Source organism: Dermacentor variabilis, chromosome 2 (genome assembly GCF_050947875.1).
Source record: "Dermacentor variabilis isolate Ectoservices chromosome 2, ASM5094787v1, whole genome shotgun sequence".
NCBI classification, from domain to species: Eukaryota; Metazoa; Arthropoda; class Arachnida; order Ixodida; family Ixodidae; genus Dermacentor; species Dermacentor variabilis.
In genome coordinates, this window is record NC_134569.1 from 64,122,374 (window position 1) to 64,150,178 (window position 27,805).

Genomic DNA, 27,805 nt, shown 5'->3' on the forward strand with positions numbered 1-27,805 from the left:
AAGCCGGCTTGGCATTGGTGGATGGCCCTATTTGTAAAGTTTTTTTGTTGCTCTCCCCCTTCAAGTATCTTCCTGTATTTATTCCACTGACAAGGGAATAAAACGATAGTTGCAAGTAGCGCTCTGTGGTGGGGGGGTGTGTCTCGTCAATATGTTGCGCAATCCAAGCTCTAATATGCTATACCAACACGCCCAGTCTTCAACCTCGACACAGTAAGCCTTCGCATTTCAAGTAGCAGTTTTCGACAGCACGTCAGAAAGCTAGGCGTTCAGGGTCAGTGATACGGGGAACAACGCCAAAGTAAGACCGAGCGTTGTAAACTTCGTGCGTTGGTACGGCACTCTTTTGTCACTTTTCGCAGCAAGAACGCCCGTGTCCCCTGCATTGGGGTCACGTTAAAGGTCCCCTCGTGGTCAAAATTAATCCGGAGTCCCCCAGTACGGCGTTACTCATAATCAGATCGGAGTCTTGGCAGGTAAAATGCCAGAATTCAATCCAATTGTCACAGCGCGAAAACACAGGCTTGAGTAATGAGGTGACACGTGTGTACACGCACACAGCGAAGGACAGGTCACGTTCGCAGACAGAGATAGCGCTTTGTACGGGTCCTTCTTGCTGCGCCCTGTGTTTTCGTGCAGTGGAAGCTAGTGTCCTTACAAGCGCCAAGATGCCTTGTATGTGATTTTTCTTTCTCCTCTTCTTTTTTTTTTTTGACGCAAATCTGCAAACTGGCGGCAAACTCGGGATCCTTTGCTGAGCCCGGCATTCCTCACCAATGGTTGCGGGCTCCAACCAGCTGTACCACAAATAGGAAATGAGCGCCGTTTTCTTTAAAGCGGTAATTCCTGTTAATTAATGAACTTATCAGTGATCCTCGCACAAGTCGTTTCATTCACAGCAGCAAATAATGTGCCCCCGTTCCCCCCCTCCCCAACCCTATATTTCTTTGCTTTTGTTTAAAGAGAATAATAAGGAAACGAGAACGCCCTATCACCTTTACTGTGCTGCCTTTCGCAGTCTGTACATGAAATGATTCCGTGGAGTGAAATCATCGGTACGACCAGCTCGTACCAACAATCGCGTACAAGTTTTCATGCATTTCAACCGGTCCTGATCGTAGGAGCAGCCTTGTTCACGATGCAACGAAGTTCGCCTGGGACACCGCGTCATACCACGTGCCTTCTGTTTAATTTGGCTATTAACATGTGAGTCAAAGCCATCCGATCAGCTGGGCGAGGCTTCGCTAAGATGGCTCCTCGGACTATCGGAACCTCGTGGAAAGCGTTGTTTAATACTTGTTCAGAAATCATTGGAAGCGTTGTTGGTACGAGCAGACGTCGTACGATGGATCCTATCGTTGATACGCACGTTAGATTCGCACTTAATCCACCCAGTACCAGATTCCTGCGTCTATAGTCCTAAAAAAATGCTAGACGGATATTACCAGTAATTTTCTTCCTTGTGACTTCTGCTTAACTCATGTTGCGTTTGGATACCAAACGCAGCTAACTCATGTGAAAAGAAGTAGGTGTCACCACCGTAACATGATTAAGTCAATGTTTCGCTTTCATTTCAAATGCATAAGGAACTACTCGCTTAGCGAATCGTCTGCGCCAAACTTATTTCTCCCTCTAGCACAACTTCGTGTAAATTGACCCAGAAAAAAAAAGGCAAAAGAACGTCTTTCCAAAATGTGCGCTCTTTACTGCAGCTATTTTCACAATGCGCTGCAAGAACTCCACCGTTCCGCGCCTTAAAAAAAAAAGAAAAAGAAAAAAGTGCCTGTGTCAAGGCGCATACCTTTGCACGCTGCAAACGTCAAAATGGAGAAAGAAGAAAAAAGGAGAGAAGCTGGAGAGGAGCAAACCAATTGCCCCACAGTTAGAACAAACCGCCAGCCGGCGCCCATATATTTTCGGATGAGAGCAATGGTCTGCTTTGCCTAACGGGTGACACGGGCCAGGCGTCTCCGTCTACTCTGTCTCCTTGCAATAGCATGCAGTGAAGGAAAAGCTTAGAGCCTCCGTTAACTACGTATCATCGATTTCTTGCGTATCGGTGCACCGTCATCCGCATGGTTTCCTTCAATAATTAATTAACCTTCTGTGGGAAACTATAGAAACTCACGGAATCCGAGAGCGCATTCCGCTTTCATATATCCTGAATTGTGTGAGCTATCTTTAACGTGCAGGAGTTATTATTTTACAATTTAAAGGCTTTTGGAAAGGTTGGATGCCGTCTTCCTCTTTGTGATCGTCTACAAAGCGCATCCAACCTTTCCAAATACAATGAACCAACTTGTCCAACAACGCATTCTGCTAAATTTAAAGGCATTCGGGGAAATGAAGAACATGCGCCTCTGTACTGCCGGTGGCTTCTCAAATCAGATCCGCCGTGGTTGCTCAGTGGCTATGGTGTTGGGCTGCTGAGCACGATGTCGCGGGATCGAATCCCGGCCACGGCGGCCGCATTTCGGTGGGGGCGAAATGCGAAAACACCCGTGTGCTTAGATTTAGGTGCACGTTAAAGAACCCCAGGTGCTCGAAATTTCCGGAGCCCTCCCCTACGGCGTGCCTCATAATCAGAAAGTGGTTTTGGCACGTAAAATCCCATATCAATAAAAAAAAATCTCAAATAAGAACACACTCCCCTTTTTGGTTGCTGCCCGCAAAACAAGAGCTCAACGGTTCAAGAGCACTGCGGTATACTTGTACTTTAACAGCTATGTCATCCCGACGAACGAACCTTCCCACTAGGATATAATTTCGAACGCACGGAGTGCTCGCATGCGACGCGGTTTTAGTGATGCGGTGCTTTTAGAAGCCGTATGCTGTTCCGTATATAGGTCCAACTGTCCGGAGCAATTCAGGTCTCTTTTGTTCATTTTCTGGCCGCTGCTATATTCGCTGATTTTTCGTCTGCGCCGCTCGCAAAGCCGCCAACTGCCAGCGCTTTGCCTCAAAGGGCGCCCGTCTGTCAACGCATGTCTTTCACTTGAAAGCTTTCATAGGAGTTCTCTTTTGTTTTTTTGCGTCGTATACACGTTCCCTTCGTTCGTTCTCTGTTTTTTGTTTCTTCTTTTTAGCCAGAGCTTGCTACGTGGCTTGTCCTCTTCTGTTCTTTTGATTGCACCAAGTTCCCTCTCTGATGACCGTCGCTGCGTGGCCCTCCTCACCCCTCCCCTTGGCTCGTGTTCCTGGCGTCGGGTGCACAACATGCGTGGGTGCAGCCGAGATGGGATTTACTTCCGGGAGCCAGGTATTGGCGGCGAGGAGTTACGGAGTCGCCATCTATCGGAAGCGCCTCGCTGGCGTAGTATGAGGGATCACGCGGCGCGCTCTTCATAGGTTTTGCTGTCAGCGCTCACTGAAAACACCACGCACGAGCTCTCCCGGACATTTCTGTAATTACTTTCGAAATGAGAGAAGCTTTTACTGTCTAAATAATAATCTTGTGAAAACTGAAAGCACAGAATCGTTTACTGACGCTATCTCTTTACTGAATACGCACAGTGAACGCCACTGCGCGCGGTCGCCGCGATGGAGTCTCCGAACCGGCTCCTTGCGTGAAAGGTAGGCAAACGCTGAGAGCAAACTGTGTGAAATATGTTCTTATAGTGTTTGTATAACTAAATGGAGCGTAATAGAATTAAGCCTCAATGCAGTGATCGCACAGATTCGCAGCGACCGACTGCACTTCTGCATGCTTGTCCGCGCACTGTTTCGCTTTCGCCGCGTGCGCGTTTTTGCACCGTGCCATGAGCTTTAGGCCGCAGAATATGGGCATTTGACAGTATACAAGCAAGCATTGTTGCGTGGGCGCTATCAGAGCGGTTCAAAAATAATTTCATTGTAGAGACTTCAACGCCTACGGGGACTGTGATGTGCCGTCGCGACGATTCAATCTTTTTTTTTTCTTCTAAATTCTTGGACGTTTCAATATTATTTCTTGAGTTGAGTCGCACTGTATGTTTATCGGTGTTATCGGCGTGCGATTTCCCGCTGCTTCTTTTTTGTAATCCAGTGCATTAATTCATAACACAAACATGACCATATGCCATGCTTTTTTTAATGTACTTCTTACTGTTCCCTTTCCACTCCAGTGAACTTGCCAGTATCTATAGCATCGACAAGTTCATAGACCAAACTGTGATGATATTAGTCGGGCAGCGGACTCGGGCGAGCGTCTCAGTGCGCGTTTTCTGAACATCGCAGACCCGGCGCCGTAGCAGAAACCTTCCTCGCGTCTGTGCTTGCTGCATACCCGAGTTGTAGCCGATGACTGTTTGCCGGTTTTGTGTTTCGCGAGCCAAGCTTCACGCAGCTTCTTGTCCTGCGGCTACTTGTGAATAAGGCTGACACCGGGCTCCGTTGCGTACGTCCGGCACTGCGGCACCGAGCAGTAGTCTACCATGTTGCGCACCTTCGAAGGCAGCCACTGCCTATTGTAGTGCTTTCAAGCGTTGTAAAGGAGACACTCGAAGTGGGAAAATCTCGCCACTAAATGAGGACCGCAGCGTACGAGGGAATTTAAACTCTCGTTTTCGGCTCGTTTCGACGCTCCCGAAGCAGCCGACGCGGCCGCTATGTCCACGTGATCCCTAATGGCACGTCATGCCGACGGTGGCGCCAGCTTTTCCAGTGGTGGAGCTCGAGTCCAATAGGGGCGAGCGAAATGTTTGGCGGTAAAGGAGAACGGGCAAAGCAAGCAAGCAAGTAACCAAGCAAGAAAGAAAGAAAGAAAGAAAGAAAGAAAGAAAGAAAGAAAGAAAGAAAGAAAGAAAGAAAGAAAGAAAGAAATATAAGGTAACGTAGAAAAGAAACAATGAATGAATGAATTAATGGATATTAAGACCACCACCTTTCCTCAATTCAAAGGGTTGGTTCGCGAGGTTTACCCGAACGAAAGACAAACGGAAGTACACGATACGGGCGCTCGTATCGTGTACTTCCTTTTGCCTTTCGTCCGGGTTGCGCTGCCCACCCATAGGAACACTGGGCCTGAAAGGCGCCGTAGGGAAGGACTCCGAAGTAATTTAGACCACCTAGGGCTCTTTAATACGCCTTTTCGAGCACACGCGGTTAATACGGTTGCAAATAACTCGTGCGAGGTATGCAAACTGAAGGATTAGCAAAGGAGAAAAAGCAAATACAGAGGAAAGGAATTACTCATGCTTGTTCGCTTCAGTACGTTCGAACAAAATGGCTAATAGCAAGCGCTAAGCGCCAACACATTGAGCTGCTACGGACGATATGGCAGACGGACTTGGGTGTTCAAAAATCAGAAGAAAAGATATCGAAACAAGTCAAAACGCTAAACTATCGCTCTGAATATGCTTCACGCTATACGGCGGGCGAAACTGACATTTTGTGTGAATGTGTATGGGGTGGGGGGGGGGGGGGGGGGCTGATACTGCTAATTTTCTGGTGATATATTTTCTCACTTATGAATTAAGTTGATTTGTTAGCAACGTGCTTTTGAGATAAGTGGTTCTGAAGACAACCGCATTTTTTTTTCTTCTAGTGTTTTCGATGCCTCAGGAACAACAAGCAACCATTGTCAAACGTACGTGTGACAAGCGACACAACTGTTTATGCCGAATGTATTAGGTGCCCGATTCGATGCAGTCTATTCTATTTAGCTTATTAGTAGGGTCCATCTATGTTAGACTGGAGAGTGTCCGCTTTATTTAAGTTATTTTCAAACACGGAATCGATTAGTGTGCAATCTACTGTTGCTTATTGTATGTAAAATCACTACACATATTTATTACGTACCCGCCATGGTTGCTTAGTTGCTTAGGTGTTGGGCTGCTAGCACGAGGTCACGGGATCAAATCCCGGCCACGGCGGCGCGTTTCGATGGGGACGAAATACGAAAACACCTGTGCACTCAAATTTAAGCACACGTGAAACACCCCAGGTGCTCAAAAATTGATCGGGAATCTCCCATTACAGTGTTCCTCAAAATCAGATCGTGGTTTTGGCACGTAAAACCCCATAATAATTTTTAATATTTATTGCGCCTTTCTCTTTGTGGATCAAAGCGGGCGCATCGTCGCAGGGACGCAAGTGACTGGCGTGACCATTTCTACCATGGTCATTTTAGTCGAACGTCATGCGCAGCTGTGGAGCACGCTTGCTCCGCAGGTTAATGTCATCCGCTCCTCTGAGTGCACGCGTCGGACTCTGCCTGCGTACAGTTGTTTGTCGCCATATAATAACGCGGGAGACGTTATTGGACTTCTGAGGTTACTTCAGCTTCGGCTGCCTCTGGCTCTGCATGGCATTCACGAAATCCTATTCCTTCCCCATTGGAATGGCCAACAGCCCTACTTCCGACATCTGCAGCTGCGAGAAGACGATCGCGCACCTCTTCTGTGACTGTCCCCGTTACAATGTGCCAAGAAATATGCTCGTGACCGCGCTCGAAAAACTGGACAATCGCCCCTTCACAGAAGGAAAAGTTCTAGGACACTGGTCCAGATGGCTTTCGGCACTCAAGGTCTTAAAGGCTTTGCTGAAGTTTTGAAAAGCATGCGAAAGGTAGGACCGTCTTTGAATGTTGTAGCGCGTAGCATCGCGTTACTGTGGGGATGTTTCTCAGTGTTTTTCCTTCTTCTTTCTCCTTTTATTCCCTTTACACCTTTCCCCAGCACATGTTAGCCAGCCGGTACTTACACTGACTAATCTCCCTGCCTTTCCTCTCTCTCTCTCTCTTCAGCTTCGGCGAAGGGTTGTCGCGTATACTTTACATAAGGGCAATCACACGTGTAACAGGGCTGTGTTTAACTAACGTGCATGGAAGGGTGCTCTTTTGGACATTTCGCGGCACCGTTGGATCACACATTTGCGCCAATTAGAGAGAATGCGCTCCCCGCTAAAACAATCAGAGAAAGCAAGATGACGGAACTCGTCAGTCTCCGCAACAGCTCCGGAAGTTACGCTACGCTACGATAGAACTGGCTATTCCATGATGAGTTTGTCGGCAGTAGATGAAGAAGAATTAGGCTTACCTCATAATGTTCCCGAAAGGGAGCGCGTTAATGTAAATTAAGAGTGCATAGATGAGAGAAACAAGAAAGAATACAGGTGCAAAGAGTGATCGCTACGCAATGCAGTTCCTAGGAAGAAGTGTGCAGAAGCCAAAGTTCTCAAAAGATATCTAGCGAACAGAAAGGGCAGTTACGAAAGCGCGAATCAAATAAAAACGAGTAGAGCGAAATTAGTAGAACAGGCCAAGAGTTATAGGTAACACATGGATGGTGTTTTGCGGCATCTCGTCAAGTGGCAGCTAGACAGACGTCCGTCGTCCGGCATTTTCCTTCGTCTTGCGTCCTTTGCGAAGCCAGTTGACTGACGTTTCGCGGCTGCTCTTGGCACAGGGAACGCGAAAGGTGAAGGGAATACGAGGGCGGGGTGTGCCGGTTTGTGCCTGCTCCGCTCAGGCCTATTTATTTACGGGTGTGGCGTTTCTTGTTACTTGTTTCTGCCGGCGCGTTCCCCTCCAATGCATCCGCTGCCGCCTCCGCCACGTTGCGCGATTTTGCTTGGGTGAGCGATAGGCTGCAGGGGGTGCTCAACGTCAGAGGGCGCCGTGTTTCGTCGAAATCTGTTTTTAGTTCCGCTGGCGTGGTACCAGTCTTCACTTTTCGGAAACTTTCCTCTCAATGAACCGTGCCACCTCCCCCCTCCCCAGTACCCCTTTTCTACACCCCTTTTTACGCAGCTGTAATCTCTTTTCATTTCGTTTTTTTCTTTCTTCTGATCGGTCGTATAATCAGCGTCGCAGAATCAGGAAAAAATGAAACTTTTTTTGCGTGCTTCCTTGAGCTTGTTTTTTGCCTGACGTCTTCACTTTCATTTGAGGATACGTCTGCGGCCTTCCGTTCGTGCCCGTTTTGTCGATGCTTGACCCGCCGTCACGCTCCCGCAACCTTTGCTGTCGAGGAGTGTCCTTGACGTCATCAAAGGGAACGCTTCTCCGATGGCGGTGCAGGGTTTGAGGAAGACTCGCGAATTTCGTTTCGTGTCGATGCACACTGCAATAGAGGGACGGGGTGGGGGGAGGCAAATTTAATGGCTGAGCATTATTGTGATTGATTGAGAGTATATAAAGGCAGATAGAAAAGAACAAAATCACAAGAGAGAGAGAGAGAGAAAGGAGAAATGTATGGAGGTTAACCAGAAGGGAATATCTGGCTTTCTACCCTACACTCGGGTAATGGGAACGTAGAACTGTAAGAAGGGAGAGTTGACAGAGAGATAGAGCACAGACAGACGGTCGATCACGGCCGGTCGCAATAACCGCACATCATCACACCACGGGATCGCATGCAGCACAGCGAACACCAATGCAAACTTGAGCCTTTACCGAATGTTTGTTGTCCCTAAAAGATGCAGCAGTGTCTTAGCCGCCCTCTGCTGCGATTATCTATGAGGTCCGTATACAGAAATGTTTTTCTGTAATAATGGTCTCTGATAAGAGCAAGCTAGCGCAGTCGCGAGCGATCGTCTCCGTACACTGTCGCGAGCACAGCAGGAAAGTGTAGGCTGGCAATTACTGGCCACCAAAATTAGCTCGACGCCCGCCTTTTCTCAGAGAGAAAAATAGAGATGATGGAACATGCAGTCTAAGAAGGGGAAATACTACACGTCCCAAAGCGAAGGCTACATCAAAAATAACAAGTAACGTTAGGTTAGGTAACAACGCCGAAGAAATAAAGCAGCAACATAGCGCATCTGGCGTATAATTACGAATCCTTCTGGTGTGAGAACGCAAGCAGCTTAATTGCGCAGCTGATGGGTTTTTACACCTTGTAGTCGGAGCTTTGAAATCAGTGACGCCGCGCTTGGCGGCTCCGGATTAATTTCGACTGCGTCTTTAACGCGCGCGTAAATGCACAAGACCATTGTCAGCATATTTAAAGCTGTTGTAAAAACAGTACGATAGAAAGAAAAATGGTTCAAGTTATCCTTTTTTTACATACTGATAAGAAATTTTTAACCCTTTGAAGTTGTCTGTGCGTTCCCCCCGATTAACCGCTGTCACCGTGAACTTCATGCTGAATATTTCTCACAGAAGGTACCTCCAACCTTCATTTATTCAGCAAGAACGGAAAAGCTCGATTCAGGTGTCATTTCGGCAACCCTGGTCGCGAAGAGCCTAATACCGAATTTATTTATTTATTTATTTATTTATTTATTTATTTATTCATTTATTTATTTATTTATTTATTTATAACGCAGAGAAATGGAGTTGCAGCCTAGATACTCATACATAAATCTCTCCACAGCAACCACTGTTTAAGAGAACTGAACAAAATACATTGCTGCGTTGCCCAGAGACATTGATTTGCTTTCAAGCTAGTAGTTTGAGCCCGTGGACGCTTCTTATCGCGAGGCAATGTAGAAAGCGATGGCATGCGTTCTTATGTAGACACATGTCGCTACTGCTGAAAGAATGTAATGAAGAAGGAGCGATCTTACATAAATATAATAAAGCACCGAATGTTGCAAATGCGCAACTACCCTTGCTCTCACTTCGCTCCTGAATGACACCGCTGCGCGCAATAGCCGATGCATTTTGCCCATGGTCAGGATGCAAGACCAACTAGGTCATGCGGCACGGTCCTCAAGTATTCAACGATGGTACCAGGTCACGTGTTATGGAGCTGTCTTTACGTGCAGAAATAAAGGTCGGGAATAAACACACTCCAGCTTCAGCGATTACTTCACTGAAAAAAAAATATATAGTTTACTGCAACGTTTCGTAGCAGTCGATACAGAAGGCTGCACGGTACTGCTTCTTTGAGTGCTTGTTTCTTTCTGCTTTTCTCTACATGAAGTAACAGCATCGTAAACTATGCATCCCTGTTGTATAATGTGTGTAGTTCAGAGGCGGGCATAAAGGGCGCATTTCACCAGACATTTCGGGAAGATATGATAAGGTATCGGCGGACGGCTTAAGTATGCAAAAGTTCTCTATGTATAGCTTATATACAACGGATATCTCTCTTTTATTCATTTTATTGGATGGTGCTGTTTAAACGACCTGAAGCAAGAACTTGTTTTTGTTATAGGGAATCCGTTGTATAGTGTAAGGCTGAGAATTTGTTCTCTGTGCTTGCGATTCTTTAACGTGGACGTATGTTTTATAGCTTTAGATTTATATCCGAGTTTCATGGCGAGATAAACAATCCGGCAGAACCAACGTTGGGCTGATATATGCGTGACTGATAGCTTGATTTTTGTTATATATTGACACGTGTACGCCACCACGTGACAATATATATATATATATATATATATATATATATATATATATATATATATATATATATATATATATATATATATATATATATATATATATATATATATATATATATATATATACATACATACATACATACATACATACATACATACATACATACATACATACACATATGTAGAGCTTAGATGTTGGCCGAGGTAACTTCTGTAGATTTAATCGTCAGCTAGAAGACATGCGCGCTCACTCTTTAGAAGCAAATGGTTGCCACGCGACACGCCTAGCGTCTCAAAGAGCTGGCTTGTACGTGAGAAATTCGTAAAGGTGGCCGGACGCCCCTGGGGGATTTTTGTAAATGTCCGAATAACCTTGTACTCTAGTCCATTCTATGTCGTCTTTTTATGAAGAACGTGAATGTGGAGAGGAAGAAGCTTGAGTACGTGGCTTAATGGTTAGAGCGTCGGGTTTCCGTGCTGGGGGAACCGGATTCAAAACTATGGAAATGTATTTTCTTTATATATACATAGCCATGTGCCAAGGTCGCCTCAAGGTTACGTAAGTGACCAGAAACATACAAACAAACCCCAATGGGGGTGGGGAGTGGGGGAATAGAGCCAAAGAAAGTGTATAACATTAAAATGCGGATGTATGAGTCAGAGAGAGCGCGACATCGTTTTGCGTGTTTCGGAGCGTCGGGAAAGGTTATGATTGCACCGCACGCGTTTCCTAACGTGCCTCACGCTCAGGGCTTCCACGGTCGAACATTGTGCACCGTTTGCCGTGGCGAAAATTTTTGCATAAAAATGTAATGAGAACGTAGCCAACTAACGCGACTAGTTTGTTTGTTTGTTGTTTCGCTGCAAGACTCTGGCATCCTGTGTTATATAATATCGCAAAGTCCGCTTACAAAAATCCTATTTGTAATATGGAACGCAGACTAAAATTACGTAAGGACAAGGTAGGCCGCTTGAGCTTAAGCTGCACTTAGATTAGTCTAGATGCACACATGCCCGTGCTCGCTCAGCATGATGTCGTATAGATATAGCAACGTGTGGTTGGGGCTACGTAAGTTCCTGTTAACAAAATAAAAGAAATACATTGCAATGAAGTGTAAACAGGAACTGCGCTTGGCAACTTTGGCGAATTCAGTCAGCACAGAAAAGATCCGCATACACCGAGAAGCCGTGGAATTTATGCCGTTTCGACTCTCGGAATCGCGGTTTAGCCGCGGAACTGAAGAACATGAAGCTCGCACTTCCATTTCCTTGCTCCTTTAAAAAAGTTCCAATTGATATTCAACAGCTCTTATAAAGAAAGTTTAGTGAATGCTCTAGGAAGCCAGCTGCATCATTTGACACGAATCCCTGCATAGCTAGCGATATTTTTTTCCAACAAAGAAACGCCGGGAGAATTTTCAACAGGCAGTGTATGACCGGAATATGCTGATTTAGTGTTTCCGTCCCGTGTCCGTTTAAGAAACGGTAGCATTTTCGCATTCGGTTATACGCGGCAGTTGTAAAGGGGTAAGAAGCAAAGACACAAAATTATGTAATGAGAGCAATGTGGTGAGTCCCAGCGGAACAGCACGGCCCTACGCGCTGAGTGAAAGACACGGAGTCTGACAGGAATGGAGGAGAGAGAGATGACGGATTATAATGGACGACTGCTGTGGCAAACGGCCATCTTGATGATGTCTACCTGCGTGCAGCATAGAGGAAAACAAGTGACGCGCGCTTTCGGCGCGGGCGTCGCAGTTATCGCGACCGTTGTTTCGTCGAGTCGCTGCATGCGACCACTCGGCGTACTGCATAATGCAGCGTTGTCTATTTAGTTGTTGCCACTTCCTCGACATTTATTGCGATAACAATCTTTAACGCCGTTAAGGAGCCCGTGTTGCAGAGAAATCTGATGTCGGACGTCGTTTCAGCGAAAGGATTTTCCAACCGCCCATACGCAGGCCCTTCGTGTGACGCAAGGAGCTTACTGAGCTAATTGAATTTCTCAAGCTAAAATCCGCGGAAAAATCGTAAACTATGACTTACACACAACCTACAGATATGATAACTCTCGGATTGTATTTTGACTATACGAGAAAACATAATTCTGTTACGCGAAAACTCAAGGAAACCCCTTTTCCAGCGTTTATGCCATTCACAAATCAGCCGCGGCATCCGCCATTTGCGCGCGCCGGCGCGCGGGTGTCTCGGAGGCCACGGAGCGGCGGGCCCAGTTCCTTGCAATACCTCCAGCTGGCGCTCGCCCCCGTCGCATCGACTGGAGGAATGGTGGAAGAAAAGTAGGGAAATGACAAAAAACGGAGACGTACAAAAGAACAGTTCGCAATAGGGGATCAGAAAATTTGGTTGTGGGAGTTCATAGTGTTTTCTTTTTCATTTTTTTATTGTTTAACCTAGGTAGGACCAGTGAGAAACTCTATGGGTAGGACATTAGGCAGCATAATAGCAAGAGCTTGGTGGCGCAACCCACCGCCCCGTTCCAAAGGGGACGCTCATAACATCTATCCATCCCATCCATCCATCACGGCCCGCGCAAGAGGCCGCGTTTCTACCATAAAGCCCGCCTTCGTGCACAGCTTTTGCGGCGAGTGTTTCCCGGTAAACATTACGGTTACACACGTTCCAGTTGCCGGGAGGCGTGAGAAGCAGTGAGGGAGATTTGAATGTTATCACGTTCCACTCTTAAGAGGAAGCTTTAGCTCGGGTGCTCCTGTCTAAATACTTGTAAAAGGAGAATTCTTTTGCCTTGGCAATCACCGCACCAAATTTGACGAGGTTTGTTGCATTTAAAAGAAAAAAATATAAATTCTATTGATGTCGCTTTAGAGTTCTTTATTTAGGTCGCGAATTTTTTATTAAAACTTGACAAATATCGCAAATTTTCAGAAAATGAAACTATCAAGTTTGCATCTCTGTAACTCCGCAACGAAAGATATTATCACAATTCTTCGATGTACTATTATAATAGTACATCGAAATGGGACAAAATTGATATGTTACACATGAATCTAAAAAAAATTTAGTGACATGGAAATAGAGCTTTTGCAGAACCCTTGTATACAACGTAACTAATTAACGTAAGATATAAATTGACATATCAAATTTGTCAGCTTTGAATAATCTAATGGATGCCGTTTACAGAACCGCAATATCTGCTCTTGAAGCAGAGCTATCAATGTGTAAGCTTCGTGATTGTTTCTTTTTTTTTCGAACTTTCGAAATTTTGAATATTTTAACAATATTGAAGCGCTAAATCGAAATTCCGCTTCCTACAGTCACTAGAATTTAACCTTCTCTCTCAAATGCGAGAAATTTCAGTAAAATTGGTCCAGGGGCTATCTCGGAATAGCATATTTGCGTTTTACATGTATTTGAATAAGTTGCGTCAAAATTTAAAGCTTCCTCTTAAGATAAATGATTCTTTTGTTGTTGTTGCAGAAACCATCGACGATGGTTGTCAATGTTAAGCCACTAGCCCGAATGAACGAATGAGCGAATGAGTGAATGCAAGAGCCTTTTCCTGGCCGATAGTCACCACCGGTAATCCACGAAAACGCGCGAACAAGGCAAACAACGTTATATATATGCAGCTCCAGCGATGTTGTGGTGGTTGCGGACAAATTCTTTTTTTTTTTTTCGTCGTAAGGCGAACGTGGGTGAAACTGAGGAATTTCTTGAGGTGGCACTGCGACGACCTCATCACCATAGAATTTCTTACAATAATTTTTGTAGGAAACTCTATGCTCATGACGACGACTAATGGGGCGTTCCACTTCTGGCCAGCATTGAAGACGGCCTACGTTGACTATACTAAGAAAACAGCTTCGAGCTCCAGTAATATAACGCGTCTGGAAGAAGTCTCACGCCGACAATAAAAAGCTAAGTCCCTATTACAATTGTATTTGAACACTTTGCTTTTGCGAACCTCCGAAAGACACAATGCACCTTACATTCATCTCAAACGAAAGCGTGTGTGCTTTCTTACCCGCAGACTACTCTTCCGTCGAGTTTCCAAAAAAACGTTCTGCTCAACCGCCATCTTGTTCGGGCAGCAAAGTAGCCTGCATCGTCGTTGACTGATGCTGTCTTCGCGAAGCCGTCTCTTTTTGCCGGATTCGTCAGGGTACGTCAGAACTGATACTCGACTTCAGGTGACTGGTGTATGTTCAGCCGCCTACGGCGAGTATTGGAACACAGCCTAAAGTGGCCGTCGTCGTCATGCGTTACGGAAAGGTCGGACGGACAGAGAAACGGACGGACGCAGCAAACCTGATTTCGAGCACTTAACTTTTGTCGCTGAAAAATAATTCTGACTCTTTGCAATTTCTCCAGCTTCACAAGTGTTATCGAGGTGCTGTCGCTGAAGAAAGAAGGCAGTTTCTTCCGTAAGACGGAGCAGCGACGCGAGAAGTGACGAAACATAATGCGCAGTAAAGCCTTAGACTGTTTCGTGCGGTGTTTGTTGGAGTAAACATTCACGGGCGCCAAAAGTAAAAGTGTTAGTCCTATTCGTTCGAGGCCTGGAAGTTGCACCTCCCCTTGGTGAAGGGGAAAGTCTTGGCTTTTATTCCCCCTTCTTATTATCGAGATTTAGCCAATAGTCTCTACTAAAACAAACGTTTAACTTCATGCTCTTGGATTCCCTCGGCTTATATATATATATATATATATATATATATATATATATATATATATATATATATATATATATATATATATATATATATATATTTGGTATAACCCACTGTTAGCCTCAGGCTATCTCTGAAATAAAAAAAGTAAAGACAGGACGGCGTCAGCGCCATCCTGTAAACACGAAAAGAAGCCGAGCGGTAGAAGGAGAAGACTACCGAAGATGAAGTAGACGCGCTCCATCATCGTCATTACATGTAGAAAGTGAAAGCGTAATTTAGGATGACCTCCGCATGTGGGATGGCGACGTGCCGGAACACGAAGGGGGGCGCCGACGCCAGCGCTACACAGATGTTGATGAGCGGGTGTTAGCCAATCAGGGCAGCTGCTGGCGCGATTATTCTGCAGTGCATTAGCATCGGCAGAGCGGCTGAAGACGTAAGCAGCTATTTTCGAGAACCAACGACCAGATGGTTCGCTGTAGTTTAGCAAACATGCCTCTCATGCATTCTACTTCGCCAAAGGCGACCTACAAACATGAACAAATCATGAGGTATAGGTCGCAGGGATTTTTTTAATGGTAGTGCGTAGGCAGTGCTAGAAACACCTCCGGACTGCACGTCGTTATCAGAAGCTTGCGCTTGCTTACCCGACTTTTGAGTCTATTGAATACATTGTTGCGCCAAAGAGAAAAATAAAGACTTGGGAGGGAGAGTATGAAACGACAGATCTAGCGCTGAAATGAGTTGGTTGGGATCTAATGAATACATCAGCGCTCGATCTGTCGTTTCATAGTCTCCCTCCCAAGTCTTTATTTTCCTTTTTGGTGCAACAATGTATTCATTAGATCCCAACCAACTCGCCCAGCAAGGAGGTTTGAGTCTATGTTTTGAATCACCTCGAATTTTTATAGTGCTTTGATTCTCTAAAGATTCTGCTCCCATGTGATAAGAAAACGAAAATTCCCGGTGTGGCTGTGAAGCTCAACCCTAGACAGCCAATATGTTGGTCGTAAGTTCGAATCTTCCCTCACAACGAGAATTTTTCTTTCTCTCTTTCCTCTTTCTTTGTAATTTTCTCGCAAGAGATTTTGTGATTCCCACGACGAAATTGGTGGATACTAAAATTACCAAAGTAGTGAGCGCGTGATAGTCTATGGCTGTATATATATATATATATATATATATATATATATATATATATATATATATATATATATATATATATATATATATATATATATATATATATATATATATATATATTGTTCACGTATTGTGCTATGTGGGGCGTACCGTACACTACATCAGTATTCACCACGAACAGTGGTTGAAGAGCAAGGTTTTCAACACAACATGACCTGGTGAATAGACAACCCCGAGTAAGCGGTAAAGTTTTCTTTCATCACGCAGTAATCACAATATAAGAACGTTTCCGAGCGCCTTAAGATATTACGCCAGCGAGCAATCGCATTTCGATTTCTTGGGTTTATTCTACTGCGCTTAATGTTCTCTTCAACCTGTGCTAGCTGCTCAACTGCGTGTGCAAGTCGAGCTGAGTGACGTGATCGTTGCCGATGATTCATGTTTTCTGATTCAACTCCGATTCGCCTGCTGTGGCGTTTGACGATTGGGAACGTATACCGATGAAAACACATTGTCGCTTGTGATTGCAGCATGAAACATGGTAAACCGTCTCTCTTATAGTGTGTGTGTATATATATATATATATATATATATATATATATATATATATATATATATATATATATATATATATATATATATAGCGAGAGAGACGATTCCTTCGAAGAAGAAATAAGTTGTCTTGATTTTAAGCTCGTTTTGCATCGAACTTCTCCCGAAACTCACCGAATGTTCAGAAAATTGTTGTCGTCGATCGTGAGCGTCTTATACGCGACCATTCTTTTTTTTTTCTGCTCCCCCTAGGACGCTTTAAAACCTAGACAACGCCCCCTCATTTCGGTACCGCCGCCCATTCTTTTCTTTCTACCCGCGAGTCGCGACGGACACTTACATCAGCAGCTTTCAATTGTGGCATTAGATCTGCTGGGCTTAACGCTTACGCAAGGTTTCCATTAGGCGTCGTGCTCAGTGTTGTCACTGCTGGGGATTTGGAAGCGTCCTTTTTAAAGCACCTGAATAAGTCCTCTCGCACTTCAGCCTGTACAGAGACGCGTAAGAGGGACACAACGCGAGGCCACAATCGCTTCAATCACTTGATGTGAAAAGGTTCGAAATTGTCCGCGCAGGGACAAAGTTGCTGAACTATAAGTGTGAAGAAAGAAAGAGGTTGAATCAAGCACAGGACTGCTGCTTATCGTGGGTAACAGGTGATGCGTTGTGGACTTAGTGTGCAACTTTCGAAAGGAGCTTATTCTTCTTTTTCACCCATCTTTTTCTCAAGACACACTATAACAATAAAAAAAGAACATAAAGAAAGTAGGCCTTGGGATGAAGCAACAAAGTTCACCATTTTGGCACAAGTGTAAAGATGTCAGAACTGTTACCACTGCCAGAGCGCGTCTGTCAAAGGGCTTCGGTGATTGCGCAAGATGTGGCTATGCACTCGAAGCAGAAGGGAAAAAAAAAGTATGAAACGAGCAGTGTATACCGCTGGGACTGAGCCACGGAGCAGATGTGTGGTGCCCGGGCTAGGCGTTCGTTCCGTTCTGCGATCATGGTTGCAGGAATAGAAAACTGGGACGAGTCCAAAGTGAACCATGGCTCGTGCAATCGCTTGCACAACGGCGACATTCGTGTGCTTAAGGAGGAAGCGGCTGGACGAAGTCGGGAAAGGGAACACCCGTCGTCGTTGGTGCGGTGCGAGGTCTTTAGCAGAGGCATGGATAAACGCATATTGGGCGCGGTTGGCAAAGCGCTGGCTGTTCTGCACGGTTAAGGCTGCGTTCGAAGGCGAGACAGCCTGACACAAGCGGTTGCGGCGAGGCTCGTCTACAGAGCTCCAGTAAGCCTTGCTAAATGGATGACCGGTTGCCGGGATCGAGAGGTTGCTGGTATTCGCCGCTTGGATTTCCGTGAAGGTATCAGCGCTGCGGCGTCGAGCGAGAAAGAGCTGTACCGATCTGTGCCAAGCTGGGAGAATGCATTCTACAAGTGCCCACCTATCGGGCGTGCCCGTTTAGCCTGCTGCTGGTGGTGTTCTGATTGGCCGGCCTGCAGGGTACGCGTCAGAAGGAGACAGGCGCCCCCAGTCAACCAGAAGCAGACGAAATGAACATGTCCACTAGGTGGACACTTACGCAATAGCCCTCCTGCACACCGCAGCATAATGCAGAACCTCGATCGTCTGGTGCGGGTGAAATGAATCGTCAAAATGCCACTAAGAAGCAGCTTTGTATCTGGTGACATTCATTTGCTGAATTTCTGACACAGTTGATGTCTTGAATTTTGGTTACTCAGCAGGAAACTACAGGATTATGTCGCAGATGGGCCTGTAGTTACGGGGAAGTGCCGCAGTTCTTGGAATACAAGTAGATGACAGATGTGGGTCGCCATAATAATTCAGCAAGCACATGAGGGTAGAAAAAATTACCCGAATATGGAGGCACCCCTATCTTGAGTAAGTCTCCCAGATTTAGAAGACGCTACCCAATATATAATTTATTCCTTTCACAGTTCACCGCCAGACAGCTTCTTCTCGAGCCCCATTGGGACATTGAATTGAAATGAGGGCGTAGCCCTGCTTCTGTTTAAGAATATGTTGAAGTAATCTAAATATTACCGCAGATATGCTCAAACATTTAGCAAACTGCACATCTTAGACGGCGAATAGGCTGTTCTCAAATGTCTTCCATCGCGCATTGGTCTGCTCCCGATCCTTTAATTTCTATGCCTTCACTAAAATAACGGCGCTCACGTATGTTTGCACAAGAATAAGGGAAAGAGAGGGGCTTGAATTTGTTAACCGCTACCATATAAAGCCAGCAGGCAATGAAGCCAAAGAAAGCGTAGGGGTAATTACATGTGGTTGAAACTGAAATGTAGAAAAAATAATGAGGGGGTGGGGGGTTGACGGGGAAATGAAAGTGGGCGTTAAAGATAACGTGGTAGCCGGTGGGGCGTCCAACCCGCAACTTTCGCATTGCGCGTGCGATGCACTACCAATTGTGCTACAGCGACGGCCATCAACCCGTCCGCTAACTCGGTTTTTCATGCCTACAAGATCTAGCCCAGCTGGTAGCGTTAGCCAGCACCACTTGAGCGCCTTTCCGCTCGGCCGTCTGATGTTATACCACGCTATGCGCGTCTAGCGTTCGAGCGAGGCGAGGCTCACGATCGCAGGTCCCCGAGATGTTTGGCGCGAAGCAAATGACCGTGCCGCATATTTCGAAGGCGATGTCACATCTATATAGCCATGCCATTGTGTGCGACACCCTACGAGCAGCAGGATGAGCTTCTTGGGCAGAACGCGCGTCTTTCACGCCTTGAATCCAGGTCGGATTGATGGCCGTTGTGATAATTGTTTCAGGTTGCGGCTGAAATGGTGCGCGTAGCCAAGTTCGCAGCCCCCGCGCTTCCTGTAGAGAAAAAAAAAAGAAGGCGACGTGGTACGAGCAGCCATTCGATGTGGAAGTGTAATGTGCATCAGCACGCCCGCCTCACCTATCTGATGGGTCCTTCCAAAAGCTGACGAAATGAAGCACTCAGAGTTGACTGGGAGGCGCTTTCACGAGCACTGACGTGGTCGTCGCCGCGGCGCTGTAAATCTCGCGAGCGCTTCTTTTGAGCAGTTGCTTCGAGCGCTTGTATATATATATTATAGAAAAGCGTCACAAGCAGACACTGCTTGGCTGCTGCTGTTTGAAACCACCAAGTTCAGGAGGCCGTAGAGTGACACATATATAATGTACCTACAGGTTAACGGTGTCTGGAGAGCCTAGCGACAGTCCTATCATATTATTCCAGGCAAGATGGCGAGGGATGAAACGAAGGAAGTGAGACGAAAAAAGAAAGCTCGCGGAAACACACACAAACACATATAGAAGGTGTTTTGGCTTAACTTGAGCCAAACCCTAAAAATATGCAAACTCTGGGTAGCTAGACAGAACCAAAGTGATGTTGTCTGTCAAGCGATTATTTCTTTGCATTCCGCCTAATTTTATAACCACTCTTAATTGATCCACTTCTCAATTATTATAGTTAGATGAAAAGTGTAAATGAGAAAATTATTGAGCAACATGAGCAACTCCCGATACACACACACACACTCACACGCAGAGAGAGAGAGAGAGAAGGGAGGAAGGAAAGGCAGGGAGGTTAACCAGACTGAGTCCAATTTGCTACCATACATGAGAGTGAAAGACACAGCTTTCTGTTGCTCAATAAGGGCTACATAATATGTTTTTCCGAGCGAAAAACTAGCCTGCAAATACACGCAGAGTGCCTCGAGCGGCCAGTCGCGCAGCAATTTTGAGTGTATTCGCGGGCTTCTTTCATGTTCGGAAAAACACTTTTATGCAGTACGCACTGAGCAACAGAAAGCTGTATCGGGAGTTTCTCACGTTCCTCTACAATTTCCTCATTGATACTTTTCATATTATTGAAATAATTGAGAAGCTGATTAATCAATGAAAACTAATTATCTAATTAGGTAGAATGCAAACAATTAATCCCAGTATTTCCAAGCGACGACAAACAACATTACCTTGGTTCGGTCCAGCTACGAGGCATTTGCATATTTTTAAAGTTTGGCTTCAGTTACGAGCTCGAAATACACGCGCTCGAAATTTATTTCGCTAGCACACAAGTTATTTGCGCACTCCCACTGGCGGTCTGTATCACGCAGGAATGCAATAAGCCCTTCAGTAGGGAGCAATTTATATCCAGACCGTGCGGGGTGAAATAACGCAGCTATAACATAACTAAAATAAATTCTGGGGTTTTGCGTGCGGCAACAACGATCTGAATGTAAGGCATGCCGCAGTCGAGTAGTCGGGGACTCCAAAATAACTTTGAACACATGGTGTCCTTTCACGTTCACCCAGTGTACGGTATGCGAGCGTTCTTGCAACCTCCCCCCCCCCCCCCTCCCCATGATAATGCACCTGCCGGATGGATAGACGGAGGATCATCCTTTAGGTTGGATAGACGTATATACGCATTGCCTTTAAAATGGCATTGGCAAATGCCACCAAGCTGGGGCTTTTCTAGCGTTTGTGTTGTGTTCTGTTTCGGCCCTTGTCTTGACCGCTCGTGCGACTAAGCAATCTAATCATTAGGAACCCAACGCTACCGCGGCGCGGCCTCGCGTCTCTCGCATCCTCGGCTGCAACGCGGAGGAGGGCAATGCCCTCTGCGCCGGCACGTGGCTTTAGCGGCGCGTCGGGCCAAGGATGTGCGGCGCAGCGGGTTTTGCAGGCAGTGCTAAGCCGTTGCGCAGCAGAGGGAGACGGACCTGAAATACACACGCGAGCTGCCTCAATTGGGCCTCCCTGGTCCCACACACACGCGCGCCGCTGACGGCACATTACCTAGAGCGCTTCTGCATTGAGAATCGCGAGCAAGCGCTGCATGCCGAAGTGGCACACACAAGAACCCGTGTGCACCGTTTTTTTTTTTCTCGAAACCGGAAGAGGACTGCGTATCTCGGCTGCCGCTTGTTGGGGCAGGTGCGAGTGTAGCTGTGCTGCGCGGGCAACAGTTGTTCAGCGGTGCATCCTCGGCAGCTCAGACTCATATTTGCGTAGATGAAGAAAAACAACACCTGGCGTAGGCCTATTCCCGCCGCTTACAAAGCAGAGTCAGGATGTCTGTTTTTTGTACTGCTTTGCAAGCGACTGTGCAGAAACGTAGGGGGCGGGGAGGGGGGAGAGGATACGCGCTGCCACCCTGCTATAGTGTCTTTGAGTGGGTTTATGGCGGCGGCCAGATAGCTCTCGTTGGAAAGGCCTTCAGCCAAAACCGACCATGTAGAGCTTGTCATGACGTCGCTACGCGAATGATCAGGCATGTTCCTGTGCCTTGTTGCGATGCGGCTAGGTGGTTTTCAAAAGCGAACAACGCACGAACATGACGACCGACGGAAATATATTTGGCAGTGCGAGGCGGTACTTGGGTATTGCCGCAAAATTTCGCCGTCGGCGTATGAGCCTGCTCTTATAATGCCCTCGATGCATACCTCTCTCTTTTTTTTTTTTTTTGCATCAGAACGATAGCTGACTTTGTGATAAGCCACCGAACGCAACAATGAGAAGGCTGTCATTTCACGGCAGAACGTGGAAGTTAGTAATATGTAAGTAATTCGTGAATTGCCCCGTGCCATCGCAGAATGAAATGATCTTCCGGACAACATCGGTAGCTTAACGAAGCATGAAACATCTCATGTAATCTGCGCATGTTGTACTTTAAAAAGGCTGTATAAAAATATTAATTAAACATATTAAAAATATAAATTATTTTTATATTGTATAAAAAATATAAAGTGTTTGCATTCTGCATGTTACATTTTTCTGCCTCGCCTGTGCTTGAGGAAACGCGTGCTTTGCACACTGCCGTATTTGTCTTTAGTTCGGTGTAACCTTGACCAGTGCATTCAGCGCACATAAAAGACATTTACAGTGCGCGAATCGTGTGCTGTATATGACGCGAGTGCACATTATCGACACACACACACACACACACACACACACACACACACACATATATATATATATATATATATATATATATATATATATATATATATATATATATATATATATATAAAGTCACGGAGGTTAACCAGAGGTGGTTCTGGTGAGACGAGTTTGAGCTCACTTCCAGCTTGTTACGAAAGTAGACTTCGCGAAAGAAGCTTCCATAAATAACTCATTTGGTTGTGTCCGCCAGCTTCGCAACGCAAATGAAAAAAAGAAAGCGAGACAAGCTTCCCACAGGTCTCCATGAAAAGATCTGCAGTACTTTGTAACATGATACGTGTCTCTATGCCCTGCCACATAAATGAGCTCAGTTCTTGAAATGTTGCTCTTCGTGTCGTAATCGAACTGCTCGAAAAAGTCCATCGACCGAAAAACCCTGCCATGAAGGAGTAAGGAAAGGCTTTGATAAATCTTTCGAGAACGTAGACGCCCTTTGAATATGGTTCTTCTCCCTCGGCACGTCTCCCCTTTCTTCCTTTCTTGCGCAAAGCGTCCTCTTATGGACCTCCAATGCGCTAGCGGTCGTCTTTCCGTGTCGCAATGAATGGCGCCTCCGGTTGGAGATGCCAACCTGTCTCATATACACGTTCACTTAACTTGGAAACCGCTTTGTTCCGCTCCGCTCTAAACAGGTTGCTGTGGACAGAGCAGGGTATAAATTACACTGACTACGCTATTTCTGTCTGTGATACTGCAAAATAAAATTAAGGAAAGTACGAAAAAACATATAGCGGAGGAATGGCAGCCACGTCGCATATCTCTTTTCTAGTACCACGATACTGCTACTCTTTCTGGTCGTGTGTCCGTGCCACGTCGTGCTCATACATGTACTTCCGATGCAGGGATTCCTGTCGACAAGCGAGAAGCCGATGGGGAGCGACGTGTTTGTCGCGCACGCTTCAACGTGAAACCTGTTAGCGGCTGCATTTTGGGAAGGACGCAGCGGCTGGGAATAGAGATATGTCTATTTATAGAGGCTCACTCTGGTGACCATGCAAGCGACAGCAGCAGAAGCAACTCCGGGCACACATCGGGCGCCGTACAAACACCCCGAGCACTGGCACGGGCACGGGCGCGTGTGCCTGCGCGTCTCTTCTAGCGCTCTCTCGCTCGCGCGGCCTCTTGACGATAGAAGTGATCCGGTTCATTGGCCAAACACAAACTCAGCCAGCGGCAGCGCTTGCAGCGCGCTCTCCGACGCGATAAACAACGCGCTAGGCAGTGGTCTTTTTTTTTTTTTTCGTGCGCGTTTTGCGAGACGGACGAGGTGTAAACGGTCGAGAGACCGCGTCACCGCCGTGAGGGCGCTCTACCGAAGAATGCGTTTTGGGTGTGCTCACCTGAGAGACACTTACTGCACTGCATTCATCCCACTTTTTTTTCTTTTCCGAACAACAAGGAGACTGGCCTCTCCAAGCTGCTCTTCCTTTTCATGTCTGCCACGTTTCGAACACAGGGGAGCTCTGTGTCTTTCTCCTTCGGTCAAAAGTACGACCGTCTGACGAAATTAGTGACGTCAGAGTGAAAGGCTGTTCTGCGAGTTCGGTTATCTGTCGTTACGTTTTCACTAGAATATTTCTCACCGGATCGGCGCTGCATTTCGTGGTCTCCGGCCGAAAGGTGTAACATCGGCGAGGCGTTTCTCGCGTGTACGACTTGCGCCAAAACATTCGGGTCGCTTTTTTGTTGTTGTTGTTGTTGTTGAAGTATGAATTAGAAAAATGAACGCTTCTTGTCTAACTATAGTCTAGAACCGCGCAACACTTAGATGGCTTCATATTGCCCTGTTATATTCCATCGTGTACTGACTCGTCGTTTGTTCACATCGTAAATCTTCACTGACGGCGAGCATTCGTTGTAACAATGTTTTTCTAAATGTTCTTTCCATACGATCTTTTTGAATCTAGTACAGAGGGACGTATTTGTGCACGATTACATATTATCTGAATATAAGGGCTTCGTACGTTTGTAAATGTAGTCTCATTTTGTTCATAAGTCTGTAATACGGCCTTGGAACATCTGTGGCGCTATTTCAAAGCGACTGCACGAGAACGTTGCTTGCGCAATATTTAAATGCGTGAGTATTTCTATGCCTAGCCAAACAGGAAAGTTGCCCGTCACGTAAGACGAATCGCTGTAAAGGAAATAATGTATAAAACAAACATTTTCTATGAAGGCTTTGTTGAACGATTTGGTGCTGATGGAATAAACGCCATCTCTAGAACCACATTTAGAGCCGACTTAGTGCATCATAGACGTCACGAAAATTCCGATTTGGGGAAAATTTAATGCCACACACCACATGCCCGTAGCGTTTCGGTGGGCGCGGGATCTGCGTTTCGTTGTGGCGTACCTCCGCCAACCGAAATGCCACGGATCTATATGAGGGCACATATAATCAGGAAATGATTTGATGAAGATGATAATGACTGATGAGGGGTTAGATGGGTCTCATCATGGTTGGTAATGGTTCGGCGCGGGTAGATAAGGTGCTAAAGAGCAATAAGGGCTTATAATGGTCGGATCAATTCTGTTAATGTTAATAAGCACTGGTAACGGTTCATAAGGGTCGTATAAATTCCAATAAGGTTGATAAGGACCGATAAAGGTTGATAAAGATCGGATCGACTCCAGTAAGGTTGATGACAACCTATAAGGGTTGATAAGAGACGGACCTAGTCCGATAAGGTTGATAACGACTGCTAAGGGCTGATAATTATCAACCCTTAGCTGATAAGCTTTATACTAGTTGGATCAAGTTTCATAACATTGATAGTGACACCGAGTGGCATGGATATGGGCAAGCGTACTTAGACAACTCCCAGAGGAGTTACTGCGTGTAATTTTTTTTTCTTTTGATGTTGAGTAGCCTTTTACCTGTTTTCACGGCAGCTTATTGATATTCGAAGAAATTTTCCGGAGAGGAAACAGAAAAATCATAACTGGTCTTGCGCGGACGATGTCGGGTGCGTATGTGGTGGTCAGATCTCCTCGCGGATCTACGTCAGCTGTTTCAGGCTCACAGTGGTATATGCATCGCATCGTACAGAATTGCCTTTCCATTCGTGCACAAAAGAAGAAAAAAAAAAGAAAAGAAATACGAAGGTCTTGACTAAGGGGTATAATTGAAACCGTCGTTCATTCTGTAGAATAGCGAGTAATTTCTTTAGTGCAGCCGGCTGTTGTCAGCGCCATTGTCGACTTTACGCGAGGGATCTGGAGATAAATTTCGCACGAAAGCACTTCAGTGCTTTTAAATTCCGCCGCAGAAGTGTGTGAAAGAAATGATAAGAGAAAGACACAATGGTACATATATATAAGAAAGAACTAATAAGCCAATGTTCGAGCATCTGTGCTTGCGTTATGACTTCAAGAATGCTATCTAAATCTTTAGCTTCGCGCTTTTCTATACTCTTCTCTTCATTTTGCTCTCTCTCTCTCTCTCATTTCCCCTCCTCCCGCGCTGTGAAAGTTGAGCCGATAAGAGCCGGGAACTTCTGGGAACTCAACTCGTCGACGTGGTTGGAATTCGCATTTGTGCGTTTGTGTGTGACCTCAGTCTTTCCAGCCGCCTCGCTGATTTATTTGTTATCTCTTAAACTCTTTCGACAGAGTCGAGCTCCGCAACTGCTAAGGCGAAATTGGCTTCTAGAACGATGCCCTTGGGTCATGCTCGCACTTCAATTCTCTTTCTCTCTCCTACTGTTCTCTCGCTGGCGTTCGCATCATCAAGTTTACTTTTTTCCTTTCTTTTTTAATTTTCTTTACGTTTGAGTGAATATCGCATTCGGAGCAAAAGCCCGGCTCTGTAGAATATAGTGAATACAGAAAAGATGGCTCTGAGAAACTTTCTTTTTTTGCTTTCTCCCTCTGTCTCTTTTAAAGGTTGGGTTGCTACGCCGCATAACATATATTTTATATACTCAAATAAGCGTAATCAGGACTTTTCCGTGAGACACTATACAGAAGAAGCAGAACCAACCAATATGTTGTATGCATTGGCTGTCATCAGCATGCCTCTCTCTCTCTCTCTCTCTCTCTCTCTCTCTCTCTCTCTCTCTCTCTCTCTCTCTCTCTCTCTCTCTCTCTACATTCTCTTTTTACTGCAGATATATTCTTTAAGTCAATTACGCAATTTAAAGTTATTTTATTTTATTAGGGGCGCCGTCCTCATACCTCCGCGGCCATTTTTCGTGACATTTCATGTTTCGCCGTGATTAATCGTTGACCTTGATGCTCGCTTAATCCTGATACACAAAATTACATAACTATATCGGTAAAGACGAATGAGAAAAAGAAATGATAGAATGACGCACACGCACGCACTGAGTAAAAAGTCGTAAACAGATGACGTATTTAAAGTAACCGGGAGTCGTTTAATTTGATAGCAAAGAACGTGTGATATTTAAGTGCGTAGTTTATAACCGAGCGTTCACCCTCGCACCATGATGCCGACATATGCCGAAGTGGACATCCTTCAGAAAGAAACAGTACTGAAAAAATTGAATAGCGCTAAAATCGAGTGCAATTCCCTCGAGAAACGAGCGCGTTCTATCTGCGCTATACGAAAGTACAGGTTAAGAAGAAAAAAAAAACAAATGCAATGACGCGCGCAGCATAAGGCCGTTTGTCTTGCACGGCAGCGAGAACGGAAAGCGCTGCTGACAGTAAGGAAAAAAAAACAAAAGTTAAAATACTGAGCTTACGGCTGGGGCCATTCTTATCACTAGCTTGTACCGTTGGTCTTCTGCGAAAGAACGCTCTTCGCCGGCGGACGAGGTGGCCGAGAGGTTAAGGCGATGGACTGCTAATCCATTGGGCTCTGCCCGCGTGGGTTCGAATCCCATCCTCGTCGTGCTTTCTTTTTTTTATTTCATTTTTTTTTGTTATTTCAGCACTTGGTTTTTTTGTGCGTCGACTAACGACACGTCAGGAGCAAGCACTGCTTGCCTTTCTTGACGAGGTGACCGAGACATGCGGATCCAAGCGCTCGCCGTCCGGTGCGCGAAATTCTCATTACGAATATCGTGTGTGACAGAGATATGTATAGCATGCAAACGTGAGCCTCCTGACCGGGTGGTTAACTCTCGGTAGTGAATCTATCGATATTTTAGCATCACCATGTCAGTCAAGTGTGACGACGGGTTTTAAAAGTGAACTCATGTTGCTGATTTGGTGAGTATTGTTGTCAAGCCAAGC

The 27,805-nt window shown here is 45.8% G+C and overlaps 1 protein-coding gene and 1 non-coding gene across 5 annotated transcripts in view; both read left to right on the top strand.

Moving 5' to 3' along the window:
- The window catches only part of Pka-C3 (Protein kinase, cAMP-dependent, catalytic subunit 3), a 148,083-nt gene that overhangs the window by 50,909 nt on the left and 69,369 nt on the right, over window positions 1-27,805 (top strand). The gene's annotated exons all lie outside the window — the stretch shown is intronic.
- TRNAS-GCU (transfer RNA serine (anticodon GCU)) lies at window positions 27,380-27,461 on the top strand. The gene has a single exon. It is a non-coding gene; the product is annotated as a tRNA-Ser (tRNA).